This window comes from Zalophus californianus, chromosome 4 (genome assembly GCF_009762305.2).
Source record: "Zalophus californianus isolate mZalCal1 chromosome 4, mZalCal1.pri.v2, whole genome shotgun sequence".
Taxonomy (NCBI): domain Eukaryota; kingdom Metazoa; phylum Chordata; class Mammalia; order Carnivora; family Otariidae; genus Zalophus; species Zalophus californianus.
This window is the reverse complement of record NC_045598.1, coordinates 48,099,754-48,114,849: the sequence shown is the minus strand read 5'-3', so window position 1 is coordinate 48,114,849 and position 15,096 is coordinate 48,099,754. Positions and strand designations below refer to the sequence as shown.

The 15,096-nt window shown below is 40.9% G+C and overlaps 1 protein-coding gene and 1 non-coding gene across 17 annotated transcripts in view; both read right to left on the bottom strand.

Annotated features, from left to right (window-relative positions):
* The window catches only part of FGGY (FGGY carbohydrate kinase domain containing), a 410,509-nt gene that overhangs the window by 231,104 nt on the left and 164,309 nt on the right, over positions 1-15,096 (bottom strand). The window lies entirely within an intron of this gene.
* LOC113917085 lies at positions 12,907-13,040 on the bottom strand. The gene has a single exon (XR_003518119.1). It is a non-coding gene; the product is annotated as a U4 spliceosomal RNA (small nuclear RNA).

The following is a 15,096-nucleotide window of genomic DNA, read 5'->3' as shown; positions in this document are numbered from 1 at the left end:
CTTCGGATGCCTTACTCCAAGGCTCACAAGGCTCCACATTTTTTAAATCTCTTACCCCATCTCTTGCCATTCCCCTTTTGGACTGCATTCTACTAAATTGGCCTTTTTTTACTTCCTCAAACATGCCAAACTTCTTTTTCTCCCTAGGACTTTGCACATGCTCTTGTTTTGTTTTGTCATTTGCCAGGAACACTCCTGCCCACATGTTCACACTGCTAAAACCATCTCCATGATGAGGTCTCAACCCAAAAGTCTTCCCCACATTTCAGCTGCCATCTTATTTCCATCATAACACACATCAACAGTGGCCCACACTGACATATGTTCAAGATCACGTTTCCATGATGTTCACTTGTGAACCGGTCTCAGTGGAAGTCAAGCTGGGGAGGAGCCTTGGGGCATGGGACTGGCAGTGGGAATGGAGAGAAGACCATTTAGAGGTGATAATGAGCTGAGGTGGTCCAAAGGCCCTTAGATATACCAAGTATCTTTGGATAATTATCAGTTTCGAGGGTTTCTGTAGCATTAGAGCAGTACCAGCCCAGGCAGGTTTCTGCTGGGGCCACAGCAGCTAATGAGGGGCCCATGGCCCTGTCCTCATGGGATGTATACTCTAGTGGGAACATTAAACCCATAACTACAAACAATCCATGAAAAATTCAAATGTAATGAGGGTTATAAAAGGATGTACAGAAGATCTGTGGTTTGCATAGATAGGACACACAAATTCAACTGTACACAGGATTCGGGAAGCAAATGTATTTCCCTTGTTCCTTGCTTTTTCTCGAGTGTTTCAGGCCTTGTCTCCTTGACCCACCTGTGGGTCACTAACTCACAGGTTAGTGGGTTAGAGCAGAGTGGCCACTAACAAACCTGTGTACCTGGCACAGGGCCAGGCTCAGAGTAGATGCCTCACAGGCATGGTGAGGGACTGTCATACGCCTCTTACTGGTGAAGAGTCTAAGGCACAGGGTAGTTAAATGATGTGCCTGTCGGAGGTCACTCACATAATCACTGACAAAGTCAAATCTAGGGGATAATTCTGTTCTATGTAGAAAAGCTGGAGTCTGAGTACAGCTTCTGCTTTTTTTTTTTTTTTTTAACATTTTATTTATTTATTTGAAAGAGTGAGCAGGAGCAGGGGGGAGGAGCAGAGGGAGAGGGAGAAGCAGACGCCCAGCTGAGCATGGAGTCCAATGCTGGGCTCCATCCCAGGAAGGCAGACACTTAACAGACTGAGCCACCCGGGTGCCCTGCTGGTTTTTAAAATATTGTCAAGTCATTCTTCCACAGTGATTCAGAGAAAGTTCTAGAGCTGACTAACTGGCTTCAACTCGTCTTGGCTGTGTGCCCTTGGGCAAATTATTTAACCTCTCTATGCCTCTGTTTCATCATCTGTAAAATGGGGTTAACAGTCTCTTAGAAGACCGTTGAGTGAGTTATGTGAGTTATTAGAAATAAAGCTCTCACAACAGTTCCTGGCATACAGAAGGTACTCAGTAATGGTAGCTAAACTTATTATATTAATGCATTTGCTCTTTCCCCAAATCTGATGAGTCACTGTTTTTCTTAGTTATGATTAAATGTAGCTACAAATCCACAAAAAAGTGACATAAGAAAAAAAGAAATTTCTCTCTCATGTAAAGGAAGTCCAGAGATGGCAAATCCAAGGCTGGTATGGTAGCCTCGTTAAAGCTCACTGTTCAGCCATCCCGAGAGTATGGCGTTTGTCTTCCTTATCTAAAATGGCTGCAAGAACTCCAGCCAACCTCCCTGATTCAGGCTTGCAGGAAGGAAAAACACATCCACACTCTGCCCACCATCTCTTTAAAGGGGACCTCTCAGGAATCCCATGGAATATTTCTGCTTACATCTCAGTGGCCAAAACCTAGACGAAACTATGTAGCTGCAAAGGAGGCTGGGAAATGTGGTCTTTAAGAGCCCTATGTACAGCTAAAAGTCTGACTCTTGTTAATAAAAAGGATAAAGATTAGGTGGACATTTAGCACTTTCTGTACTACTGGTCATGTTCCACTAGCTAGTGATGAAACTGGACAGTTCATTCCAGTCCTGTCCCATTTTACCAAAGTTTTGTGGTTCATAACAAATCAAAAGACATTTTCTGAGCACACTTTCTCAAGATCTATAATGCTATCTCTACTTTAATTATTTTGAAAGCACATCCCCCTTAAGGGAAATGTAACTATATGGGTCTGATTCACTCTAAATTATTGAAAAATTGATTTTTTTAAAAGGTGTTTGCTAGCCAAGACTTTTTGAATCATCCTAATGAGCTTAAAAAATAAAACCACAAACTTTCTTCTGAAGAGCAGAATGTTCTCACCAATAAAAAGAGAAAAACTGAACCCCAGATTATGTGATTACACATTCCTTAGTGATAGATAACCTACCTTTTCTAAATCTTTGACTTTCAAAAAAACCCCTCATTTCTCATTATTATCATGATGAATTTTACTTTAAAATGCTTATTATTTACTTCATATTAATTATGGATTATCAATAATGGAGTGCTTTTATTGGCCAATCTTTTAAAATAATGGACATGATAGTGACTCTTCATGGAAGCATTACTTACTGATGTATTTTCCCAATCACAAGGATATAGAATGAGGCTCATAAAAAAGTCACATCTGTGATTGAACTTCCCTTTCAAATAAACATTATAGTCCTGAACAAATGCACTTTTACTCCCTGGCAAGCTTACCAGACTTCTGCATCACAGAAACAGGCCACAAGAAGCTATTGGAAAGAAAGATGATGGAGTAGGTGGAGTGCACAAGAAAAAAGGGCAGGAATAGAGAGGATACAAGACAGTGCAGAAGATACATTGGATCTGGCCCTGTTGGCGGAGATGACTCAGAAAACCAGTAAGCCAAATGATTCAGCACCATCCCTATGAAAAATGCATGGAAATGACTGGAGGTTTAATTGACTAGTAAAAAGCATGAGCTTCTAAAGTCAGACAGGCCTAGTTTTGAATCCCTGCTCCTCCATCAAATAAGTATGAGATTTGGTGACAGTTATCTAACCTCTGTGAGCCTTGATTTCCGCATCTGTAAAGGAAAATAGTAATAGTACCTGCACCTCATGGTTCTGTTGGGAAGTTTACCTGATAATTCACATAAAATGCCTGGCAGTGGTCCCTGGCACATAATACACACTCAACAAATGATCACCATTATCAGTACATGATTTCCTTTCTCTCTCTTTTTCAGACTAGATATCCTCCCTTCAAGAACCCTTTATCCTTCATCTTTTATTCTTTAAAAAAAAAGAAAAAAGGCAAATTGCTGGAGGTGCAGGTGAGGGTGGAGAGGACTATCTGAATTCATCTCCCTAGGACTTCTAATTTCATTGAGGTGAGGAATAATAGTGAGGAAATTGCTTTAGACAAGGGTTTCTGTTCTTGCTGTTGATTTAAACTGTCACTATCTGCTAAAAATGAAAATGCAAATTTTGAACAAAGCCAAGGTTTCATCTAGGACAGGAAGGCAAAGTTTGGGTTGGCAAAAATTAAATGAAAATGCCACTTACTGCGCTGGCACAATAGAAATATCTCAAAAAGCAAAGAACCAAAGTCAAACTAGATACAGAAAAATAGGCAATTTATGACTTAAGACCACAGTAGAAAATAAGCCTCTTTAGGTAAAGTTTAGTTATAATCACAAATTCCAGAGCAGAATATTTTATTCTTATAGGTCCATGGATTTCATTCTCAAATAATAAAAAATAATCTGTTTCTTCATAGTCTATTTTTCAGTAATAATAATAAATTAACAATCTGTTTTCTCCAGAGTCTCTATACACATCCCAGGCAGGGGCCTTGGTATATCTTAGTCATGCCTAGTCTCTCCAGCATCTAGCACAATGCCTGGCACATGGAATGAGCAATAAATATCTGTTGAACAAATGAGTAAATGAATACATGGAGAAGTGATTTTCAACAGCATTTTCCTCCATTCAGGTTGACAGTTTTCCTGGAGAACCATTAAACGTGGCCAAAGCAGCTGGGGAGTAGTAGTGTTTCTGATCACCAACCAATGCAGGACTAATGAAGCTAGCCAGGTTGCTGACTTTCCAGTATGTAACGGCTGGAAGAAATCTGAGAGACCATCTACACCAGTGGGTCTCAAAGTATGGCTGGGGACCATCACCTGGGAACTTGCTGGAAATGCCAGGGCACCAGCCCCACTCCATATCTTCTCTATCAGAAACTCAGCATCTTAAGAATCTCTCCAGGTGTTCTGATATGTGTTCCACTTTGAGAATAGCTGATATAGTTCATTGCCCTCAGTTCACAAAAGAGTAATGGAAGCCCAGGAAGGAAAAATCAGTTTTTCCAGAATCACCTTTTGTAATAACTGGACAATGAAAAGGTGGCAAATTTACCATTTCTTGGCTTTGTGCCATTATTTTGCCTCTCTTGAGCTTCAGTTTCCTCACTGTAAAATGGGAAGACTACTACTTACTCATGGTGGTTAATAGTAATTAAATGACACTATATATAAAGGACATGGACCATGGTAGATATTCAACAAAGCTTAGTTCTCATGCCACCCTGTTCCATCATACTTTAGGGTAGACTGAGGGATAGTGTCACAGGATTTGAGATCCAAAGATGTTGGAAAACTCACACATTCAACTTAATCACTATGGTGGAGACTGAGAGTTGGCCCCCCGATATACATTCTCTCTTCTTCCTATAGTATATGTTATTTCAGCCGTGTATATGGCCACCAACTAAAGAATGCATTTCCCAGGCTCTCCTACAGCTAGTTCTGACCTTGTGACTAGGTTCTGGTCAATGGGATGACAGCAAGAGTGATATGTATAATCACTTGTTCCTGACCTTAGAGGGAAGGAACATAGGTTCCTCTTCTTATTTCCTTCCTGAGGACTGGAATGGTTTTCCCTTCAGTCACGTGGACCAAACCCTATGGAGGGCAGAACAAGCCTGTATCCTTGAATCCATTCAGGTACACTACCAGCTCTGGATCATGAGAAATAAAATCCTTTCTTATTTGAGCCCTGGAATTAGAGATTTTATTACAGCAACAGCCTGTATTCTAAATAAAAATCAGGAACTCTAGTCATATATATACTTATTCAACAACAACCATAAAATTACATGGTATATACTAGATTCTTTCTTGTTGGGCCCATAAGCCATTAGAATGTTCTAGAAATAAGAATATTTCAATATCCAAACTAATCTCATAGACAATGCAGGACTGTCAAATAAATTAATACTCTGTTATCAGGTCTTATAACTATGTATGTGTGTATATATGTGTATACATGTACTATACCTATATATAATATGTAATATTATATATTACAAGTGAAAAATTATAATATATATTATATAATATGTAATTAATTATATACTATATTATATATATATAATTTTCCTTTTATATAATTTCTTTTGGAAAATGTAGTCAGGATTCTTTTTTTTAATTGGTCAAGATTATTATAGCCAAAAACTATATCTAATATAAATAAATAAAACCAAAGCTCTCTCTTTTAAATAAATGGTCATTTTTGCAGGGGCAAGAACTTTCTCAAATATGAAAACATTTGTTCAGAATTCATACAAGTGGGCTTGAGGTTGGAGTCTCCTACCAAAAAGACTACAGACTTCACTTTAGATTTGTGTCTGGCAAGCCCACAAGAGATTCTAACATCAGGCTGTTTCTGAAATAATTCCAGGGTGACCTAAGCCATTAAAAGAGGACTCAGCTGGTGATAAAAGGATCTTGGTAAACATGATCATCACTTGACAAACACATTCATCTGGAGTCATCTAACCCTTGGTCTGTACCCCTATAAACAGACTTGCCTGAAGAGTTTAGTATACCCAGCAGAGTCCAGCTCTTGGTTACCACCTGGTTATCAGAGAGTCTCTGCTCTTCCCATACTTGCAGAGCTGGGCTGGGGGGCGGCATGGTGGAAATAAATCAGTTACACTGGCCAAGAAGTAGTTAACAGAGACCTGAACTAGCATTCCCAGCATCAGGAAATAGGATTCTATAAATCAGACGTTTTTCCCTATTGGTTTTTACAAGATACTCTCTGTGAAATATATCCAAATACAGACACGTTCCCATGGGAACGCCCGTTTCTTCCTATGCACAGAGCTGCACTAAAGTGAGCAGTGCACCCCGTGGACAGCCTCTCTTCCCAAGTCAGAAACCTGTTCAGTTCAGTCTCTTACTTTCGACTGTTAGCATGGCAAGGACAATGGCAAAGGGCTTTCCCATGAGCTGGACTGTGGATGATTTGAGCATCACAGAAAGAGAACCTGTGGGAATCTGTGCCCCGAGACTTTAGGTTTGTAGAACCCTGAGCGAAGCAGGTAATTCATTTCCACACCACTCTATTTTGTTGGCGTTTATGTTTATTAAAAATATACACCCTTACTCCCTTCTTGGTGCTCACATGTCCATGGTTTGGATGAGGCAAGAAAAGTAATTGCAGAGAAAGAGGATGAGCATCAGGAAGAGAAAAGAATCCTGCCAGAAAAACACACAAAGGACCTTGAGGAGATGGGACCTGGGTTTGAGCCCCAGCTCTGCCACAACCTGATTCAGAGATCGTCCTTAATTATTTCACCTTCTTGACCTTTAGCTATCTTCCTTCTAAAACAAAGTACATGTTTGCTATGTCCCTTTCCCAATACTAACACTCTGAAATTATTTTTTTAAAAATTAAAAAACATTATATTCTAAAGGAAAAAGAATGGCACAATGGACCATGTCATTTCCTTGTTTAAAATTCAACAGTTCCCTGATGCCTCATGCAATGGTTTCTAAACGTTTTAAGTGTGCGTGACACTAAAAAGTCTTCAGCATGGATTCCCAATGTACATATTACTTATCAATTATATGCATGTGCTAGTGGATTTATAAGGCATACGTGTGTATCGTGAAACATACATAAAAATAAAAAGAATGAAATAAATAGAGGTAAATAGAAATTCTAAATTGCTTTCCATACTCATTGGACCATCTTGCTTGACACCACTTGGGTCATGAAACCCCATTTACAGAACATGGACACACAGGATCAAGTTTAAGCAACTCATCATGGCACAGAAAGGCCAGTATAATTTGGTCCCTGCCTGGTTCTCCAGCTTCACGTCTTCTTCCTGCCCCAAACTCAATGTTCCAGCAACTCCCTGCTGCACACACCATATTAGTCAGCTCTGAGCTTTTACTTAGGCTGTAACTTCCATCAGCAATACACTTTCCTCAGCTCTTCACCTGAAAACCACCTCCGCATCTACAACAGAGAGACTAAGTTGCCTACTTAGCGCACACCCTCCCCTTCTTTCTTAATAACACAACTCTGATGTTGTTGGAGGCTGCAGTGCGACCAGGGAAAAACTTACCTTTTCCTTACAGATGGTGGTATTCATGTGATATACTTCTGGCTTTAAAATGAGATATACACAGAAGTGACTGGGTGAGGTGTCCAAAGGAACATCCCAAAATGGAAGCAGCTTCAGTTAACACACACACACCTTTGCCGTTTGTTCATGTCCTTCTTCCGTCTGCAACATAGACTTGATACTGGAGGCAAGACAATAAGACCAGAAAAGCCAGCCGTGTGGTGAGGGGGTTAGGTGCAGAAGATTAAAAGAAAGGCAGTGAACTGGAAGACAGAGATCAGAGGGAAGAATGGTGCCGGAAGGGGAGGTCATGGTGTGGGGGGTGGGGGGCTTCTGTTTTGTCCCCTAAGAGCACTGGGAAAAGTTGGGAAGGTTGATGCTAGGGAGTCACGGGATTAGATTTTTATTATAAAAAGCGCATGTTGGTGGCCATGTACAGAATGGGTTGAAGAACGCAAGTTTCCATTCAGTGAGAAGTTTAGGAAGAAGCCTGTTGCACAGTCCAGGTGGGAGTTTCCAGGAACCCAAACATAGTAGCATTTAAGATGGAGAGAGTGCGTGGACAACATGTGGAACACAGAACTGCCGGCAGGTGGAAACTGAGCCGATCAAGACAGGGCAGAAGCATCACAGGCTCGCAGAACTGGATGGACGATGAACAAGACAGCAACTGAATAGCCCCTTCCAGAAGGCTGTGCATGGCAGGGGACAATCACACAACAGGGCAGATTAATGATAAACTCATGACAACCCCTCAGCAAAACTGTCAATATCATTCAACAACCCTCCAAGGTTTCTCTAGTCCTCCTGCTCCACCCCCCCATTCTCTACTTAAACCTTTTCCACTCTTCTCAGACTTCCAACTCCCCTACTTCTCTACCACACTCTCAGGTGATCATCTCATCTACTTCACACAGAAAACAGAAGCCACTTAAAGGGAGCTCCCTCCACTTCCCACTTCCGAGCATACCCTCCTCCCCAGGTCTGCACTCATCGCCTTTTTCGTAGTGCAACAGGACAACTACATCCCCACTTCTTTCTAGAAGAAATTCCTCCTGCCTTCTCTGGAAACTCAGCATAGCAATTCTCTTTCCTCTCTCTAGTATCGTCAGCCTATCGCTCCACTACCCGAACCTTCCCACCAGCAATTAGAGCTGCCTGAGCAAATCTCTCTCATCTTCAACCAACCGAGCAACAAGAAACTCCATCCACTTTCAACTATTCTTCTTCCTCCTCTAGTCACTGCCTCCATTTCCCTTTCTTTTCCTCCCAACCAGATTTCTTACAGAGATGTCTAAATGTGGCTGTTTTCCCAGCTAGTATTTTCAGTCTGGCATCCAACTGTCCTGGCTTGAATCCACACTAGCCAGCTGTGGGACTCTGGGTGATTAACTTCATTATGCCTCAATCTTCCTCTTCTGTAAAAGAGGGGGAAGGGATAACGTTCCCTCAAAACATTGTTGTTACTACATGTGAATCCACAGTCAGCACCTGGCACCAGGTCTGGCATCTAGTAAATGCCTGGTAAATGTTTACTGTAGTTTTTATGAAATGATCATTTGCTCCCCAACCCTTATCTTTTGCCCCCACTGTTACTATAATAAAGTGGGTGGCTTTCCCTGGGGCTTCTAAGTCACTTTATCCAATAGACAGTTTTCAGTCCTCCCCGTCTTTTTCTCTCCCAGTACTCCTTAGCGCCATCCCTAGCAGGCGCCTGGCCTTTAAGTGCTGAGACTCCTGTCCTCCAGATCCATTTTTCTTCTGGGGCTAGAGTCTTCTACATGTACCCCTGGCTTTACTACCATCAACACCAATGGCTTCCAAATCTCTCTTTCTAGCCTCATGGCTCCAACTTCTCACTGCTTTCTCCAGGTCTTTGTTTGAATACCTTGGAGGCAGGAACTCGTGGCCTTCACCTTCTTTACCTTGTTTTGACTGTCCTCTGAAGCATCTGTCTCTGAATGTACTCTCTAACACTCAGTCATTCATACATTTATCAATATCTATGGAGCATCCGCTACGTTCTAGACTTTCTTCTACGTGCTATCTTGTCTTAGAAAATATTTGAGGGAGCTTATAACTAGTACACGAAGATGGAATAAGGTCAGTGGGATTAAAGGCTAAATAAAACCACAGATGGGAAAAAAATTAATTGAGACAGGGTTAAACATATACACCAATGGCTTAAAAATCCACTACAGAGGAGTCTCAAATTTGCTTTAAATCTTCAAGCAGCCAAAGGGATGAGGGCTATCTTGTCAGTTACTTAATATAATGCCCATGAGAGAAAGAGAAAATAAAGAAATTATTCAGAAAAATTAGGATAAACAAAAAATAATATAAGTACTCAGATTAGACAAGATTTTTCCCATGAGGCCTACATTATGAGGTATCTATGTGCAGTCATCCTAATTACCAGGTATTACTCAGATATTACTCTCTCAATGTGGCAGGTAGGTGAACTTAGACCCTCAGACGTTAAATAGCTTGCTTAATACTAGTCACACAGCTGATAAATGGCAGCACCAGGATTCAAACTCAAACCTATTTGGCTCCAAAACCCATTTTCTTTCCATTACCCCAAAGTGCATTTCAAAAATAGATATCCCCACCCAGCAGCTCCAAGATCTCTACATACAAGGTCCGTAATAGGACAACATAAGACATTGCAGAAACTCTGTACCTTAAAGATCCCCTGGCAGCTTCTGTACTTTCAGTTTAAAGACAGATGCATAGTCTTTGGTAGAAAAGAACGGGGGGAGGAAGCAGAACATGAAGTATTAATAAATATTGTAAGATCATTACCTGGTCCCTTAAGTAGCCTCTGAAGTAAGAGCAATGGGGAAAAAAAACTGCAAGAGGCTATTTTCCCCTCCTAATAGATTGTACATTTCAACAGCTAAAAGCGTATGAAAATTTAACGGAATTTTTAATGTCTTTCTAGGTTTTACGATACCACAAAGAGATAATCTTTGCTCTCCTTGCCATGAGAACAGATGCGTGGTAGGGGTGGTGGGGCCGTGACTCACCACCTCCTCATGCCCACAGAGGCTGTATGTGCAGCAGGCCAACTTCTGGGATCAATAGGGTTCACAACAACGCAGTATCTGTCAGCAAACCTTGAAGAGGCCATTAGTCAACCGGTGACCTGCCAACCTGACCACAGCAGCCTTCTGATGTGGATTCTCAGAAAGGTTAGAGCGTTCTGGGAAACAGAAAAGGTCATGGGTATCTCACAATCAAAATCCACAGGACTGGGGTGAAGGGCATCGCAGAGGAGCTAGGAAGTTGGGGATAAGGGCCACCTTGGAAACCAAGGTCACCACCTACCGGCTGCATGCCCAAGAAAAGCTAAGTTGGAGAGGCAGCGGCTAGGACAGGCCGCATACGGCAGATGAAGGCAGCCACTGGAAATGGCCACTCTCCAAGAACACTCAACTAAATGACCTCTTGTGGATGGTAATAATGGCAAGAGGTCAGATGTCCACCTGGGATCCAGATGCAAGTCTCTACTTAATAACATTCCGTAAAGGGGAAAAAATCCAAACTGACTTGTGAATTTTAATGTGAATGAAGCATGTGGCTTTGCAAGTGTCATATTGTCTACTTACTCTCCTCCTGGAATTTCAGAGAAGCCAAGAGAACTCTAATCCTCTGAAAGCCCTATCCTCAGGCCTCTTTTCCCTGTGCCAGTTCAGAGCAAAGGAAGAAGGAACCTCGGAATTGGGCTTGCATCTTTTGTTAGCTTCTTGAGTCAGCAATGAGGAGGGGCTTTGGTGGCCCACAGATCTGAATTAGAATCGAGCGCCATCATTTATTAATGTTTTTGACTTTGGGCAGGTGATTTTATCAGGTTGGACAGCCCCAGACTGGTCAACTGTTTTATTTCCCACATTCACCAGATCTAAATTATCTTCTTTATCTGGGTCATTCCCCTGTAGATACACTATTTTTTATTATTATTATTTTTTTTGTCAGTGGTCCTTATAAATGTGAGGCCTGGAATGGGACAGAGAATTTCAGATATAATCTGACCAGAACTGAGGCTCTTGCTAATCCTGACCTGAACACTGCAGCTATATTAACGCAGCCCAGCCTCAAGGGGCTCTGCAGCCTTGTGGTCAGAGATGCAGGCTCTAGAGAAGAACTATCTCCAGCTCCATTACTTACTGTGTGATCTGAGCAACTTACTTAACCTCTCTGCGCCTCAGTTTCCTAATCAGTAAAGTATATCAGTAAAGTATAAGAGTATCTACCTAGACTGGCTAAGCAGATTAATAAGTTAATAGTTATAAAGCGTATGGAAGTGACTGGTACATAATAAGTACTCAACAAATACGTACTTGGTTCACTGCTCCTTGGCAATCAAGCATTCTCTAAGAAATTTAGGCTACTACTGAGATTACATATACACCACTGAGAAGCTACTTTTGTTTTTCATTTTTTTTTAATTGAGGTATAACTGACATATAACATTATATTAGTTTCAAGTGTACAACATAATGATTTGGTATTTGTATATATTGTGAAATGATCACATTAAGTCTAGTTAAAATCTATCACCTTACTACATATTTTTTGTGTGTGATGAGGACTTTTAAGGTTTACTCTCATAGCAACTTTTACATATGCAATACAGCATTACTAACTAGAATCACCATACTGTACATACATCCCCAGAATGGACTTGTTATAACTGGAAGTTTGTACCTTTTGACCTCTTTCACCCATTTCACCCACCTACCACCCCTGCCTCTGGCAACCACCATCTGTTCTCTGTATCTATGAGCTGCTTTGTTGTTTATTTTGTTTTGTTTTGTTTTGAAGATTCCACATATAAGTGACTTATTTCACCGTGCATAATGGCCTCAAGATCCACCCATGTTGTCACACACAGCAAGATTTCATTCCTTTTGTGGCTGAATAATATTCCACTGTGTCCACACACATACACACACCACATCTTCTTTATCCATTCCTCCACTGATGGACATTAAGGTTGCTTCCAAGTCGTGGTTATTGTAAATGATGCTGCAGTGAAATGGGGGGGGGGGGGGGGCGTGTATCTTTTTGAATTACTGTTTTTGTTTTCTTTAGATAAACACCCAGATGTAGAACTGCTGGATCATTTGGTAATTCTACTTCTAGCTTTTTGAGAAACCTCCCTACTGTTTTCCACAGTGGCTGTGCCAGTTTGCACTCCCAGCAATAGTGCATGAGGGCTCCTCTTTCTCCACATCCTCACCAGCACTTACTATTTCCTGTCTTTTTGATAAGAGCCAATCTAACAGATGTAAGGTGATATCTCATAGTGATTTTTTATTTTTCATAGCGGTTTTGATTTGCACTTCCCTGAGGATTAGTGATGCTGAGCATCTTTTCAGGTACCTGTTGGCCATCTGTATATCTTCTTTAGAAAAGATATATTGTCCTTTTATTTTCCCTTTTATTTATAATATATATTCAAATCTTTTACCCATTCCTTCCATGCATTTTTTAATGAAAAGACATACCCTGATAAAAATTCACATTAATTTTAACTTACCCTTCTAATCTGTTGTTCTTTTAGCAATAATCGCGCCTCGGATAAACCTCATTGGCTACGATACTGCCACTGTGCAAAGCTAATCTGTTGTTCTTTAAAAAAAAATTTGAGGGGCACCTGGGTGGCTCAGTTGGTTAAGTGCCTGCCTTTGGCTCAGGTCATGATCTCAGGGTCCTGGGATAGAGCCCCATGTCAGGCTCCCCTGCTCAGCAGGAAGCCTGCTTCTCCCTCCACCCCCACTCATGTTTGCTCTCTCTCTCAAATAAATAAATAAAATCTTTAAAAAATTTCTGAATTATGTTATTTAATTGTATTAATTATGGTTCCCTGCTTTGTATCATTTACATATTTATTCAGCAAGTCCTCTATGTGTTCATCCAAGTTGCTGATTGAAAATATTATCAAGGGGAAGTTAAAATGCAATGAATGCCACGTGCCATGCCACCAGGGGCTCACAAGGAGTTGAGATGAAGTTCTTTATCCACAGTCTTTGAGGTAGTTTCTTAGCCCTCTGGGAATCCATTCTGAATGCATCACTCATTCCAAGGTCTTCTATTTTAACTAGGAGAAAACTGCTAGAAATTCCTAAAAAATGTATAGCACACAAGATACATTTCTTCTATGCCATTTTATCAGTTCTAAAACTCTAACTCATTTATTTATTCAAAAATACTTAATGAACAGCTATTCTGTCGATAAACACATAAATACATAGAAGAATAAGGTAGTAAGATAGTGACAAGTACTAAGAAGAAAATACAAGAGAGCAACAATACTGCTGGAGCAGGGAAGGGAGTGGTAGCTCAGGGGCGGAGGAGGCTCTTCTCCAATGACATTTAAACTGAGCAATGAACAAAGGGAAAGAGATAACCATGTCAATATTTTTAGAAAAGCCATGGCAGACAGAGAGCCAAGTTAATGCAAAGGCTACACATAACAGAAATGTTTGAGAAACAGAACATCACTGTGGTTGGACAGTAAATACGTGGGGACGTGGCAAGAAATGAAAGAGGGTAGAAGGAGAGAGCTATCACATAGGACTTTGAAGAGCATGTCAAGGGATTTAGATTTTTTTTTTAATTGTAATAGAAAGCCACTGGAAGAATGTGGCCATGAGAGTAGCATCATCTGATTTACATTATTAAAATAATAATCCAACTATGGTAGCGAATGGATTATCAGAGGGAAGAACATAATCAAGGAAACCAATTAAGAGGCTGGTACATGAACCCTGCAAGAGATGAAAGTACTTTGAACTAGGATGGTAATAGTGAAAAGGGGTAGGAATGGCCTAATTCAGGGTTCATCTTGGAGCCAAGAAGATAGGACTTGCTGGCAAATTGAATGCTAGGTGAAAGAGAAAGAGAAGCATCAAGAATAACTTCTGGGTCTGGGTCCTGACCAAGTAGGAGAGCTACTGTACCTTTTATGGGAGATAGAAGAGACAACAAGAGGAACATATTAGGTAGCTGGGTTGTGTGGGCAAATCAAGAATTCTGTGTTGGATCTCAATCTCCCCCAGCCAGCCAGCCAGCCTTTATTTAGTGGTGATGCTGAGCAGAGGAGACAGCACAAACAGTCTAGTTGAGGATATAAGAGCAGACGGACAAGATGTAAGCACTGCGTGCTACTGGAGCTTCAACTATGCCCAACAATCTAAAGAAGGAGAGTGTTCCTGAGAAAGCAATTTCAAGAACAGACAACATCTGAGGTTAGGTTAGCAGAATTCATTCATAGTGAACCTGTGTGACTTCCTAATGACATCCTCTTTTACAATTATATGCATAACAATCACAACCAAGATAACTTGTGTGATTAACATGAAGTGCACAGGTCATTTTTAGGGGTCAAAATTTTGGAAAGCTGGGAGCAGTAACTTATCTGAGCAGCAATTCAATCTTGCTCTCAGGGGCTCCAAGATCACATCTGCAACTTATTTTCTTAGTTGTGAATACCCAGCTGAGCATGAATATACAACACTGACTGAGACTGTCAAAATACTTCCTTAAATTTTCCATTTTCTCTCAACCACACTCAGTCTGAATGAAGCCAGTCCTCTGAGATAATGATTTCAGCATCATCTTGCAACCTGTTCCAAGTTTCTCAGCTCTAGTCACAGTGGTCTTCCTTCACCATG